Source organism: Anoplolepis gracilipes, chromosome 8 (genome assembly GCF_047496725.1).
Source record: "Anoplolepis gracilipes chromosome 8, ASM4749672v1, whole genome shotgun sequence".
Taxonomy (NCBI): Eukaryota; Metazoa; Arthropoda; class Insecta; order Hymenoptera; family Formicidae; genus Anoplolepis; species Anoplolepis gracilipes.
The window spans coordinates 10719888-10732345 of NC_132977.1; positions in this window are offsets into that span (position 1 = coordinate 10719888).

The window sequence follows — 12458 nt, forward strand, 5'->3', positions numbered from 1 at the left end:
ACAAAAATAAAATCGCGAAATATTTTAAACCGTACAAAAGTAAAAACGCGCGATACTTTGACGGCACTCCCGCACTTTTACGCGCGATACTTTGACGGCACTCCCGAATTTCGAAACGATCGAAAATCCCATTTTATCACGCACGAGAATCATACTTGGAGTCGATAGGTCGGGCACGATCAAGCTCCGAAGAAAGAAAGATCAAAATTGGAATAAATGAACGAAAACATGATCGCGATCGCGACGAATGTCAAAAATAATAGCGCGCTATATGTCACTAAGGTCGAATGTTATTATTTTATTTCGGAGTCATTTTAGACGTACTTTAACACGTTAAGATTTATCGTAATATTATTACATATTATTCGTATTATTAATACGTATATTATCGTCGCGAGAAACGTGTACAGCGCGCTCGACCTCGAGGTGACCGAACGCGAGGCGTACGTGCCGGCGCCGGCGCCGGCGCCGGCGCCGACATCGGAGTAAAAATACGTGCGCACACTACGCCCGCCGGAGTAATAATGAATGACTCTTGACTGTCTCTAGTCAGGTACGCCGTACGCGCCGGGCTCCCCTCTCTTACTATGGAATGCGTGACGTCAAAGACAAGGTCGAGTATGCTCATTCTCTCTCTCTCTCTCTCTCTCTCATTCTCCTCGCGCCAGATAATAACAAATATGCGCTATACTACGTGATATAATTTAACGCGTTGAAATATGTACAATCAAATGATTCTAAAATACATATAAAATTCCTTAACTAAAATGATATTATTATTCGATTTAATGCGATATATTTAAAATACATGAAACGCGATTACGAAATGTGTAAAATACTTCAACGAAAGCAATCTTATGACTAACTGTATGACTATTATAATTGCACGATTTATTTATTATATTCGTAAAAAATTATATCAATGATGTGTGTGTGTGTGTGTGAAAAATTATTTGTAAAAGCAGTATAAATTTATATTATAGATACACACATATATATATAGACGTATAATAATTAAATATGAATTAATAATGAAAAATATGTACAAATTTACTGCCTGTACTTATTATATTTACTATATATGTATAACTCTATGTAATTGTAGAAATTTGTCATATTATATTAAATAAATATTCTCTCTTTCATCGTAACTATTTAATTATTCCTATATATTACATGTGATTGTTTTAATCCATCAGAGAAAGTAAAAGAGAGAACGAGAGAAAAAACCAGAGATATTCTATCACTTTATTCTATCACTGAAAATTAATTTATTAAATACAATTTATTAATATTTTAATATTTATTTATTAGAAAAAAGTTTTTTATTAGATGTGCCTGTTTCTATTACAGCTTATACTATTTAATTTATTCGATTAAAATATGAATTTTTATTAATAAAATATTTTACATAAATATCGGCAACATAGTTCACGAGCAGTAATTTATTTTAAATCGCTCGAAAATTCGCTTCTGAATGAATAGGAAAACATGATTCGCAAAGAAGGTATCGCTAAAATCCGCGGGAAGAACGATACCTTCTTTGCATAATATGTTTTCCTATTCATTCAGAAGCGAATTTTCGAGCGATTTAAAATACATTACTGCTCGTGAACTATGTTGCCGATATTTATGTAAAATATTTTATTAATAAGAATTAAACTTTCGAGGATATTAAGAGACACATATTATTAATCGCGTATGAGCATGTCAATTGCATAATCGGCATTAATTAACAGTAATTAATAAAGTTTCTTTTCTCGAAATTAGTGTATCAAACGTCCTGCTATTAAAATTTTAAATTTAAAGCGACAAATAGATGAATTAAACGAATCAATAGATGTATAAAATTACAGTAATTAAATAAAATAAAATTATATTATAAATATACTTATATATGAGTCTCTTGCAACAATGATTTCGGATAATTAATTTTGATAAGTAATTTTATAATTGTTAAGGCTAAATATGTATATAAGAAACATATCTCTACATGTGTTTAAATATGAAACATTAAATCCAACATATTATATTCTTCTATAGTAACTTTATATATATATATATATATATATAAAAATACATATTAATAATTTTACTTTATTTAATTATTATAATATTATTCATCAGTTTAGCACGTTTAATACATCTATTTAGTTTATTTTAACAACAGAATATGTTTGACACTAATTTCGAAAATAGAGAAAACTTATTAATAGCTGCTACTTAACGTCAATTATGCAGTTGGCATACTTGTGCGCGATTATTAATATGCGTCATTTAACATTCTCGAAAGTTCGTCTTTCTGATTTTTATTAATAAAACAATATGTATAAAGATCGGTAATGCTATCCACGATCAATTATACGTCTTATTAAAAACATAATTTTAAAGTTATCGTAACTTTCGCGATAAAATAAAAATTATTTGAATTATGATGTGTATTATTTTAATCAAACTTCTACTTTGCATTTTATTAGTTTAAATGTAATTTTAATGAATTAACATTCTTATGATTAAAATATGAGAGATAATATAATATGTGGGATTATATGGTTTATGTTTAAACAAATGTAGAGATACGTTTCCCATATATTTCACATTAACAATTATATATACATTAGAAATTGGGAAAACACAACGATGAATTATATTCTCTCTCTCTCTCTCTCTCTCTCTCTCTCTCTCTCTCTCTCTCTTTCTTTTTTCAAAAACAAGCAATTTATTTTATAATATTTAATCTTATAATTTCTTGTATTATTAAAATATAAAAGTTGATGCGAGACACTTTCTGTAACAACTAATCATGATTTGAAAAGAAAAGGAAAATTACTTATCAAAATTAATTAACCGAAATCATTGTTGCAAGAGACTCTTATATAATATATGAATACATAATTATAATATAATTTTATTTTATTTAATTATTGTAATTCTATTTATCAGTTGACTCATTTAATTCCTCTATTTGTCGCTTTGACTTTACAATTTTAATAGCAGGATGTTTGATACACTAATTTCGAGAAAAGAAACTTTATTAATTACTGTTAATTAATGCCGATTATGCAATTGACATGCTCATTACGCGATTAATAATATGTGTCTTTTAATATCCTCGAAAGTTCAATTTTTATTAATAAAATATTTTACATAAATATCGGCAACATAGTTCACAAGCAGTAATGTATTTTAAATCGCTCGAAAATTCGCTTCTGAATGAATAGGAAAACATGATTCGCAAAGAAGGTATCGCTAAAATCCGCGGGAAGAACGATACCTTCTTTGCATAATATGTTTTCCTATTCATTCAGAAGCGAATTTTCGAGCGATTTAAAATAAATTACTGCTCGTGAACTATGTTGCCGATATTTATGTAAAATATTTTATTAATAAGAATTAAACTTTCGAGGAAATTAAGAGACACATATTATTAATCGCGTATGAGCATGTCAATTGCATAATCGGCATTAATTAACAATAATTAATAAAGTTTCATTTTCCGAAATTAATATATCAAACGTCCTGATATTAAAATTTTAAATTCAAAGCGACAAATAGACTAATTAAACGAGTCAATAGATGTATAAAATTACAGTAAATAAATAAAATAAAATTATATTATAAACATATTTATATATGAGTTTCTTGCAACAATGATTTCGGTTAATTAATTTTGATAAGTAATTTTCCTTTTCTTTTCAAATCATGATTAGTTGTTACAGAAAGGGTCTCGCATCAACTTTTTTATTAATAATACATAAAATTATAAGATTAAATATTATAAAATAAATTGCTTGTTTTTGAAAAAAAAAGAGAGAGAGAGAGAGAGAGAGAGAGAGAGAGAGAGGGGGAGAATATAATTCATCGTTGTTTTTTCCCAATTTCTAATGTGTATATAATTGTTAATGTGAAATATATGGGAAACGTATCTCTACATTTGTTTAAACATAAACCATATAATCCCACATATTATATTATCTCTCATATTTTAATCATAAGTATGTTAACCCATTAAAATTACATTTAAACTAGTAAAATGCAAAGTAGAAGTTTGATTAAAATGATACACATCATAATTCAAATAATTTTTATTTTATCGCAAAAGTTACGATAACTTTAAAATTATGTTTTCAATAAGACGTATAATTGATCGTGGACAGCATTACCGATCTTTATACATATTGTTTTATTAATAAAAATCAGAAAGACGAACTTTCGAGAATGTTTAATGACACATATTAATAATCGCGCACAAGTATGCCAACTGCATAATTGGCGTTAAGTAGCAGCTATTAATAAAGTTTTCTCTATTCTTGAAATTAGTGTCAAACATATTCTGTTGTTAAAATAAACTAAATAGATGTATTAAACGTGTTAAACTGATGAATAATATTATAATAATTAAATAAAGTAAAATTATTAATATGTATTTATATATATAAAGTTACTATAGAAGAATATAATATGTTGGATTTAATGTTTCATATTTAAACACATGTAGAGATATGTTTCTTATATACATATTTAGCCTTAACAATTATAAAATTACTTATCAAAATTAATTATCCGAAATCATTGTTGCAAGAGACTCATATATAAGTATATTTATAATATAATTTTATTTTATTTAATTACTGTAATTTTATACATCTATTGATTCGTTTAATTCATCTATTTGTCGCTTTGAATTTAAAATTTTAATAGCAGGACGTTTGATACACTAATTTCGAGAAAAGAAACTTTATTAATTACTGTTAATTAATGCCGATTATGCATTTGACATGCTCATTACGCGATTAATAATATGTGTCTTTTAATATCCTCGAAAGTTCAATTTTTATTAATAAAATATTTTACATAAATATCGGCAACATAGTTCATAAGCAGTAATGTATTTTAAATCGCTCGAAAATTCGCTTCTGAATGAATAGGAAAACATATTATGCAAAGAAGGTATCGTTCTTCCCGCGGATTTTAGCGATACCTTCTTTGCGAATCATGTTTTCCTATTCATTCAGAAGCGAATTTTCGAGCGATTTAAAATACATTACTGCTTGTGAACTATGTTGCCGATATTTATGTAAAATATTTTATTAATAAAAATTGAACTTTCGAGGATATTAAAAGACACATATTATTAATCGCGTAATGAGCATGTCAATTGCATAATCGGCATTAATTAACAGTAATTAATAAAGTTTCTTTTCTCGAAATTAGTGTATCAAACATCCTGCTATTAAAATTGTAAAGTCAAAGCGACAAATAGAGGAATTAAATGAGTCAACTGATAAATAGAATTACAATAATTAAATAAAATAAAATTATATTATAATTATGTATTCATATATTATATAAGAGTCTCTTGCAACAATGATTTCGGTTAATTAATTTTGATAAGTAATTTTCCTTTTCTTTTCAAATCATGATTAGTTGTTACAGAAAGTGTCTCGCATCAACTTTTATATTTTAATAATACAAGAAATTATAAGATTAAATATTATAAAATAAATTGCTTGTTTTTGAAAAAAGAAAGAGAGAGAGAGAGAGAGAGAGAGAGAGAGAGAGAGAGAGAGAGAGAGAGAATATAATTCATCGTTGTGTTTTCCCAATTTCTAATGTATATATAATTGTTAATGTGAAATATATGGGAAACGTATCTCTACATTTGTTTAAACATAAACCATATAATCCCACATATTATATTATCTCTCATATTTTAATCATAAGAATGTTAATTCATTAAAATTACATTTTAACTAATAAAATGCAAAGTAGAAGTTTGATTAAAATAATACACATCATAATTCAAATAATTTTTATTTTATCGCGAAAGTTACGATAACTTTAAAATTATGTTTTTAATAAGACGTATAATTGATCGTGGATAGCATTACCGATCTTTATACATATTGTCTTATTAATAAAAATCAGAAAGACGAACTTTCGAGAATGTTAAATGACGCATATTAATAATCGCGCACAAGTATGCCAACTGCATAATTGACGTTAAGTAGCAGCTATTAATAAGTTTTCTCTATTTTCGAAATTAGTGTCAAACATATTCTGTTGTTAAAATAAACTAAATAGATGTATTAAACGTGCTAAACTGATGAATAATATTATAATAATTAAATAAAGTAAAATTATTAATATGTATTTTTATATATATATATATATATATATAAAGTTACTATAGAAGAATATAATATGTTGGATTTAATGTTTCATATTTAAACACATGTAGAGATATGTTTCTTATATACATTTTTAGCCTTAACAATTATAAATATAACATTAAAAATTAAGAAAACACAACGATGAATTATACTCTCTCTTAATCTCTCTCTCTCTCTCTCTCTCTCTCTCTCTCTTTCTTTCTCTCTCTTTCTCTTTCTCTTTTCAAAAACAAGCAATTTATTTTATAATATTTAATCTTATAATTTCTTGTATTATTAATAAAAAAGTTGATGCGAGACACTTTCTGTAACAACTAATCATGATTTGAGAAGAAAAGGAAAATTACTTATCAAAATTAATTATCCGAGATCATTGTTGCAAGAGACTCTTATATAAGTATATTTATAATATAATTTTATTTTATTTAATTACTGTAATTTTATACATCAATTGATTCGTTTAATTCATCTATTTGTCGCTTTGAATTTAAAATTTTAATGGCAGGACGTTTGATATATTAATTTCGGAAAATAAAACTTTATTAATCACTGTTAATTAATGCCGATTATGCAATTGACATGCTCATTACGCGGTTAATAATATGTGTCTTTTAATATCCTCGAAAGTTCAATTTTTATTAATAAAATATTTTACATAAATATCGGCAACATAGTTCATAAGCAGTAATGTATTTTAAATCGCTCGAAAATTCGCTTCTGAATGAATAGGAAAACATGATTCGCAAAGAAGGTATCGCTAAAATCCGCGGGAAGAACGATACCTTCTTTGCATAATATGTTTTCCTATTCATTCAGAAGCGAATTTTCGAGCGATTTAAAATAAATTACTGCTCGTGAACTATGTTGCCGATATTTATGTAAAATATTTTATTAATAAGAATTAAACTTTCGAGGAAATTAAGAGACACATATTATTAATCGCGTATGAGCATGTCAATTGCATAATCGGCATTAATTAACAATAATTAATAAAGTTTCATTTTCCGAAATTAATATATCAAACGTCCTGATATTAAAATTTTAAATTCAAAGCGACAAATAGACTAATTAAACGAGTCAATAGATGTATAAAATTACAGTAAATAAATAAAATAAAATTATATTATAAACATATTTATATATGAGTTTCTTGCAACAATGATTTCGGTTAATTAATTTTGATAAGTAATTTTCCTTTTCTTTTCAAATCATGATTAGTTGTTACAGAAAGGGTCTCGCATCAACTTTTTTATTAATAATACATAAAATTATAAGATTAAATATTATAAAATAAATTGCTTGTTTTTGAAAAAAGAAGAAGAGAGAGAGAGAGAGAGAGAGAGAGAGAGAGAGGGGGAGAATATAATTCATCGTTGTTTTTTCCCAATTTCTAATGTGTATATAATTGTTAATGTGAAATATATGGGAAACGTATCTCTACATTTGTTTAAACATAAACCATATAATCCCACATATTATATTATCTCTCATATTTTAATCATAAGTATGTTAACCCATTAAAATTACATTTAAACTAGTAAAATGCAAAGTAGAAGTTTGATTAAAATGATACACATCATAATTCAAATAATTTTTATTTTATCGCAAAAGTTACGATAACTTTAAAATTATGTTTTCAATAAGACGTATAATTGATCGTGGACAGCATTACCGATCTTTATACATATTGTTTTATTAATAAAAATCAGAAAGACGAACTTTCGAGAATGTTAAATGACGCATATTAATAATCGCGCACAAGTATGCCAACTGCATAATTGGCGTTAAGTAGCAGCTATTAATAAAGTTTTCTCTATTCTTGAAATTAGTGTCAAACATATTCTGTTGTTAAAATAAACTAAATAGATGTATTAAACGTGTTAAACTGATGAATAATATTATAATAATTAAATAAAGTAAAATTATTAATATGTATTTATATATATAAAGTTACTATAGAAGAATATAATATGTTGGATTTAATGTTTCATATTTAAACACATGTAGAGATATGTTTCTTATATACATATTTAGCCTTAACAATTATAAAATTACTTATCAAAATTAATTATCCGAAATCATTGTTGCAAGAGACTCATATATAAGTATATTTATAATATAATTTTATTTTATTTAATTACTGTAATTTTATACATCTATTGATTCGTTTAATTCATCTATTTGTCGCTTTGAATTTAAAATTTTAATAGCAGGACGTTTGATACACTAATTTCGAGAAAAGAAACTTTATTAATTACTGTTAATTAATGCCGATTATGCATTTGACATGCTCATTACGCGATTAATAATATGTGTCTTTTAATATCCTCGAAAGTTCAATTTTTATTAATAAAATATTTTACATAAATATCGGCAACATAGTTCATAAGCAGTAATGTATTTTAAATCGCTCGAAAATTCGCTTCTGAATGAATAGGAAAACATATTATGCAAAGAAGGTATCGTTCTTCCCGCGGATTTTAACGATACCTTCTTTGCGAATCATGTTTTCCTATTCATTCAGAAGCGAATTTTCGAGCGATTTAAAATACATTACTGCTTGTGAACTATGTTACCGATATTTATGTAAAATATTTTATTAATAAAAATTGAACTTTCGAGGATATTAAAAGACACATATTATTAATCGCGTAATGAGCATGTCAATTGCATAATCGGTATTAATTAACAGTAATTAATAAAGTTTCTTTTCCCCAAATTAATATATCAAACGTCCTGCTCTTAAAATTGTAAATTCAAAGCGACTAATAAATGAATTAAATGAGTCAACTGATTAATAGAATTACAGATTATTAAATAAAATAAAATTATATTATAATTATGTATTCATATATTATATAAGAGCCTCTTGCAACAATGATCTCGGTTAATTAATTTCGATGCCTTATTAAAAATTAAAGATAAGACATAGCCGGAAGGATATGCGATGAGAATGCTAGAAGGATGCGAAAAGAAAGAAATCAGTAAGTCAATAAGATATTGCGAAATGTTGCGTGATAAACGAAATTCGAATTCTCTATTCGATCGAAAATCGAAAAGATTCATTAGCTATCGATCGAGTCTGCATGAATTATTCAGTTCAAGAAATTAGAAACGCCATACCGAAATAAGATAATGTATTCGCAAAGAATGAATATGATATAAAATTTAATATAAAATATATTACAAAATGTATAAAATACATTGTAAAATGCACAATATACATATTATGTATAATTAATTCAATGTTACATATAGAGAATTAATTATATTACAAATATATTTTACAAAATTTAATTAAAACGTCACCGAGAAAGGTAATTAGGAGCTAGCGCAGGTGTATACAAAATTTAATATAAAATATAATTTTAATTTTTAATTCAAAATAATTTTATTACATGGAATTATACGAAATATCCGAAATTGACCTATATAATTTATTAGAAATTTTTAAAACGTAATTGATATAGTCTATATCACGACCAAAAGATCGAATTATTAATAAATTTATCGATACGTCTCTCTCAATTAAGAAAATCTAAAATTTTAATGGAATTTTATGTTATTGTACGTATTCTTCCATTTCGTGTAATTTTACTTTTTACAATAAGTATATAATAAATATAATTCATACATATAATATAACGCAACTTGAATCTATCTCTTACGCAATAATATCTTATACTATTTTAATAATATAATATTATATTTAAAATTCATATTTAATGTTCATATAATCTTATGCAATATAATATATAACATACCATAAATACAAGATTATACCTGTATAATATACATCTTAATATAAAAGATATGCATATTATATACGTACATACAATAAATAAGTTACATTTTTTTACGTTTTTCATAATTAAACTAAATTTTATTATAAATATAATTTTAATTTTTACCTAATAATGTTTTAATACTTGTTTTTACAGTTTTTATATGTAATTTATATTTAATTAATTTTTTATTTTATTGAAAAAAATATTAAATTTTTATATTTTTACAATTTTATATTATCTTACTTTTATATTTTTATATTTTTTTTCTTAAAAATAAATTTAATTTTATAATAGCTATAATTTTTCTTTTATTAAATTTTATGTCTTTTTTAAATGTCTTAATAGCCCTAGCAGACCTAATTCTACTAGCTACATCAGCAAAAACCCGATAAAGCAAGATTTGGGGAGTCCTAATTGGAAATTTGCGATTACATATTTTTTACGTATTGTGGCCAGAATTGACCACGTATTTTCAGCCAGTTGGACCTACCTTTTGTTGCTCCTGGCTATTCATTCTGACTCGATTTCTACGAGCCAGAACTTGAGGAAGAACAGTAACTTCTTCCTACTGCCGGTTAATTATTATCGTCGGTAAATAAGACGATTTATATTTGTTTAAAATCATTCGATATTATAATCGTTTTGTAGACGCGTTATTCAATCGTCAAAAGTCGTAAAAGATAAATATAATCGCATACATAAAAAAAATTGTATTCTCGAAATATATACTACATAAACCCTTTTAATATTCTAAGATATTCTTAATAAATAAGTATATTTTCTTCTTTTACGTGATATATTTTGAATTACCTTATTTATAAATTAAGTAAAAAACTAATGTATATATATTTAACTCGTCAAAGTTTTAATAAATAGCAAATGTCTATTTGTAAAAATTATTTTTTAAACACGTAACTATTAACTGGGCAAATTATTTTTTGTTATTAGGATTAATAATCCTAAATATTAAATAATATAATAATAAAAAAATATTTCTCATTCAGCATATATATTCTTATATGTTAAAAATATATTCGAAACTATTCTACTCTTTATACGATTTTTCTCTTAAACTTAGAGAATGCTTTTCGCTTATTTTAAAGAAAAATATTATACATAGATAAGTAAAATATATTCTTAAAATGAGAATATAATTTTTCGGTGTATATATGTAAAATATATAGTATGCAAAAATATTAGCATGCATATTAACCCCTCTGTCGGCGGATCATTAAAGATTTGTATCATTAAAATTGTTTTATAAAATTCATATATACATATATATAATCAAAAAAATATTTCATGTATCTTATATAAAATTAAAATAAATATCATATATTTTAATTTTAAAAATATTTTTCTTTTTACTATAATTTTTAATTTATACAAATATTATATCTATTTTAAAGTTTAAAAAATGAATTAAAAATATAATATAAAATTTTATCTTGGAATATAATAAGTGGAATATAATCACAAAAATAATTTTTTTTATGATTTAAAATTGACCCAAAGTTCGCCATGCACGCGGCTATCCCGCCGTCCGAGGGTTAAAACAACGGATTTATCTACAATCTATACATTTGTCTACACAATCTACACTCTGTCTGTATAATCTACAAATCTATACGCAAATCCGTTGTTTTAAAAAAAAAAAAGGTTTTTTTGTTACTCACCGACACTGACGCGCAACAGCGGAGTTGTTGACATTGAAGCTTATCTGTAACATACAATATAATATCCAAATTATAGCAATGTTTAAAATAATTAATATTAAGAAATTATTATGTATACTCATTAAATTTGATATTTGATAGATACAATAATAATACGCAAATATATGTGGAATAATTTTATAAATTAAAAAAATAAACTATTTTTTAAACAGAAACTTTTGTAAGATTTATGTAAAAGTCTTTATCGCTGACTCTCTTTTACTTAAATTATTCCAAACAAATAAACTAAATTAATTTGTATAAGGTATTTATAATAATTAATGTAGAAATAATAAAATAAAAATAATACTTACCCTAGGGTTGCTCCGCCGGTGCAGGATGCCTCTCCTAGGCCTCCTCCTCCTCTCAGATTGTAAGGGACGTCAGGAACTACTGTTTTATACGCGCGATATACTTTTTATAATTTGTTGAAACCACACAAAAATAAAATCGCGAAATATTTTAAACCGTACAAAAGTAAAAACGCGCGATACTTTGACGGCACTCCCGCACTTTTACGCGCGATACTTTGACGGCACTCCCGAATTTCGAAACGATCGAAAATCCCATTTTATCACGCACGAGAATCATACTTGGAGTCGATAGGTCGGGCACGATCAAGCTCCGAAGAAAGAAAGATCAAAATTGGAATAAATGAACGAAAACATGATCGCGATCGCGACGAATGTCAAAAATAATAGCGCGCTATATGTCACTAAGGTCGAATGTTATTATTTTATTTCGGAGTCATTTTAGACGTACTTTAACACGTTAAGATTTAT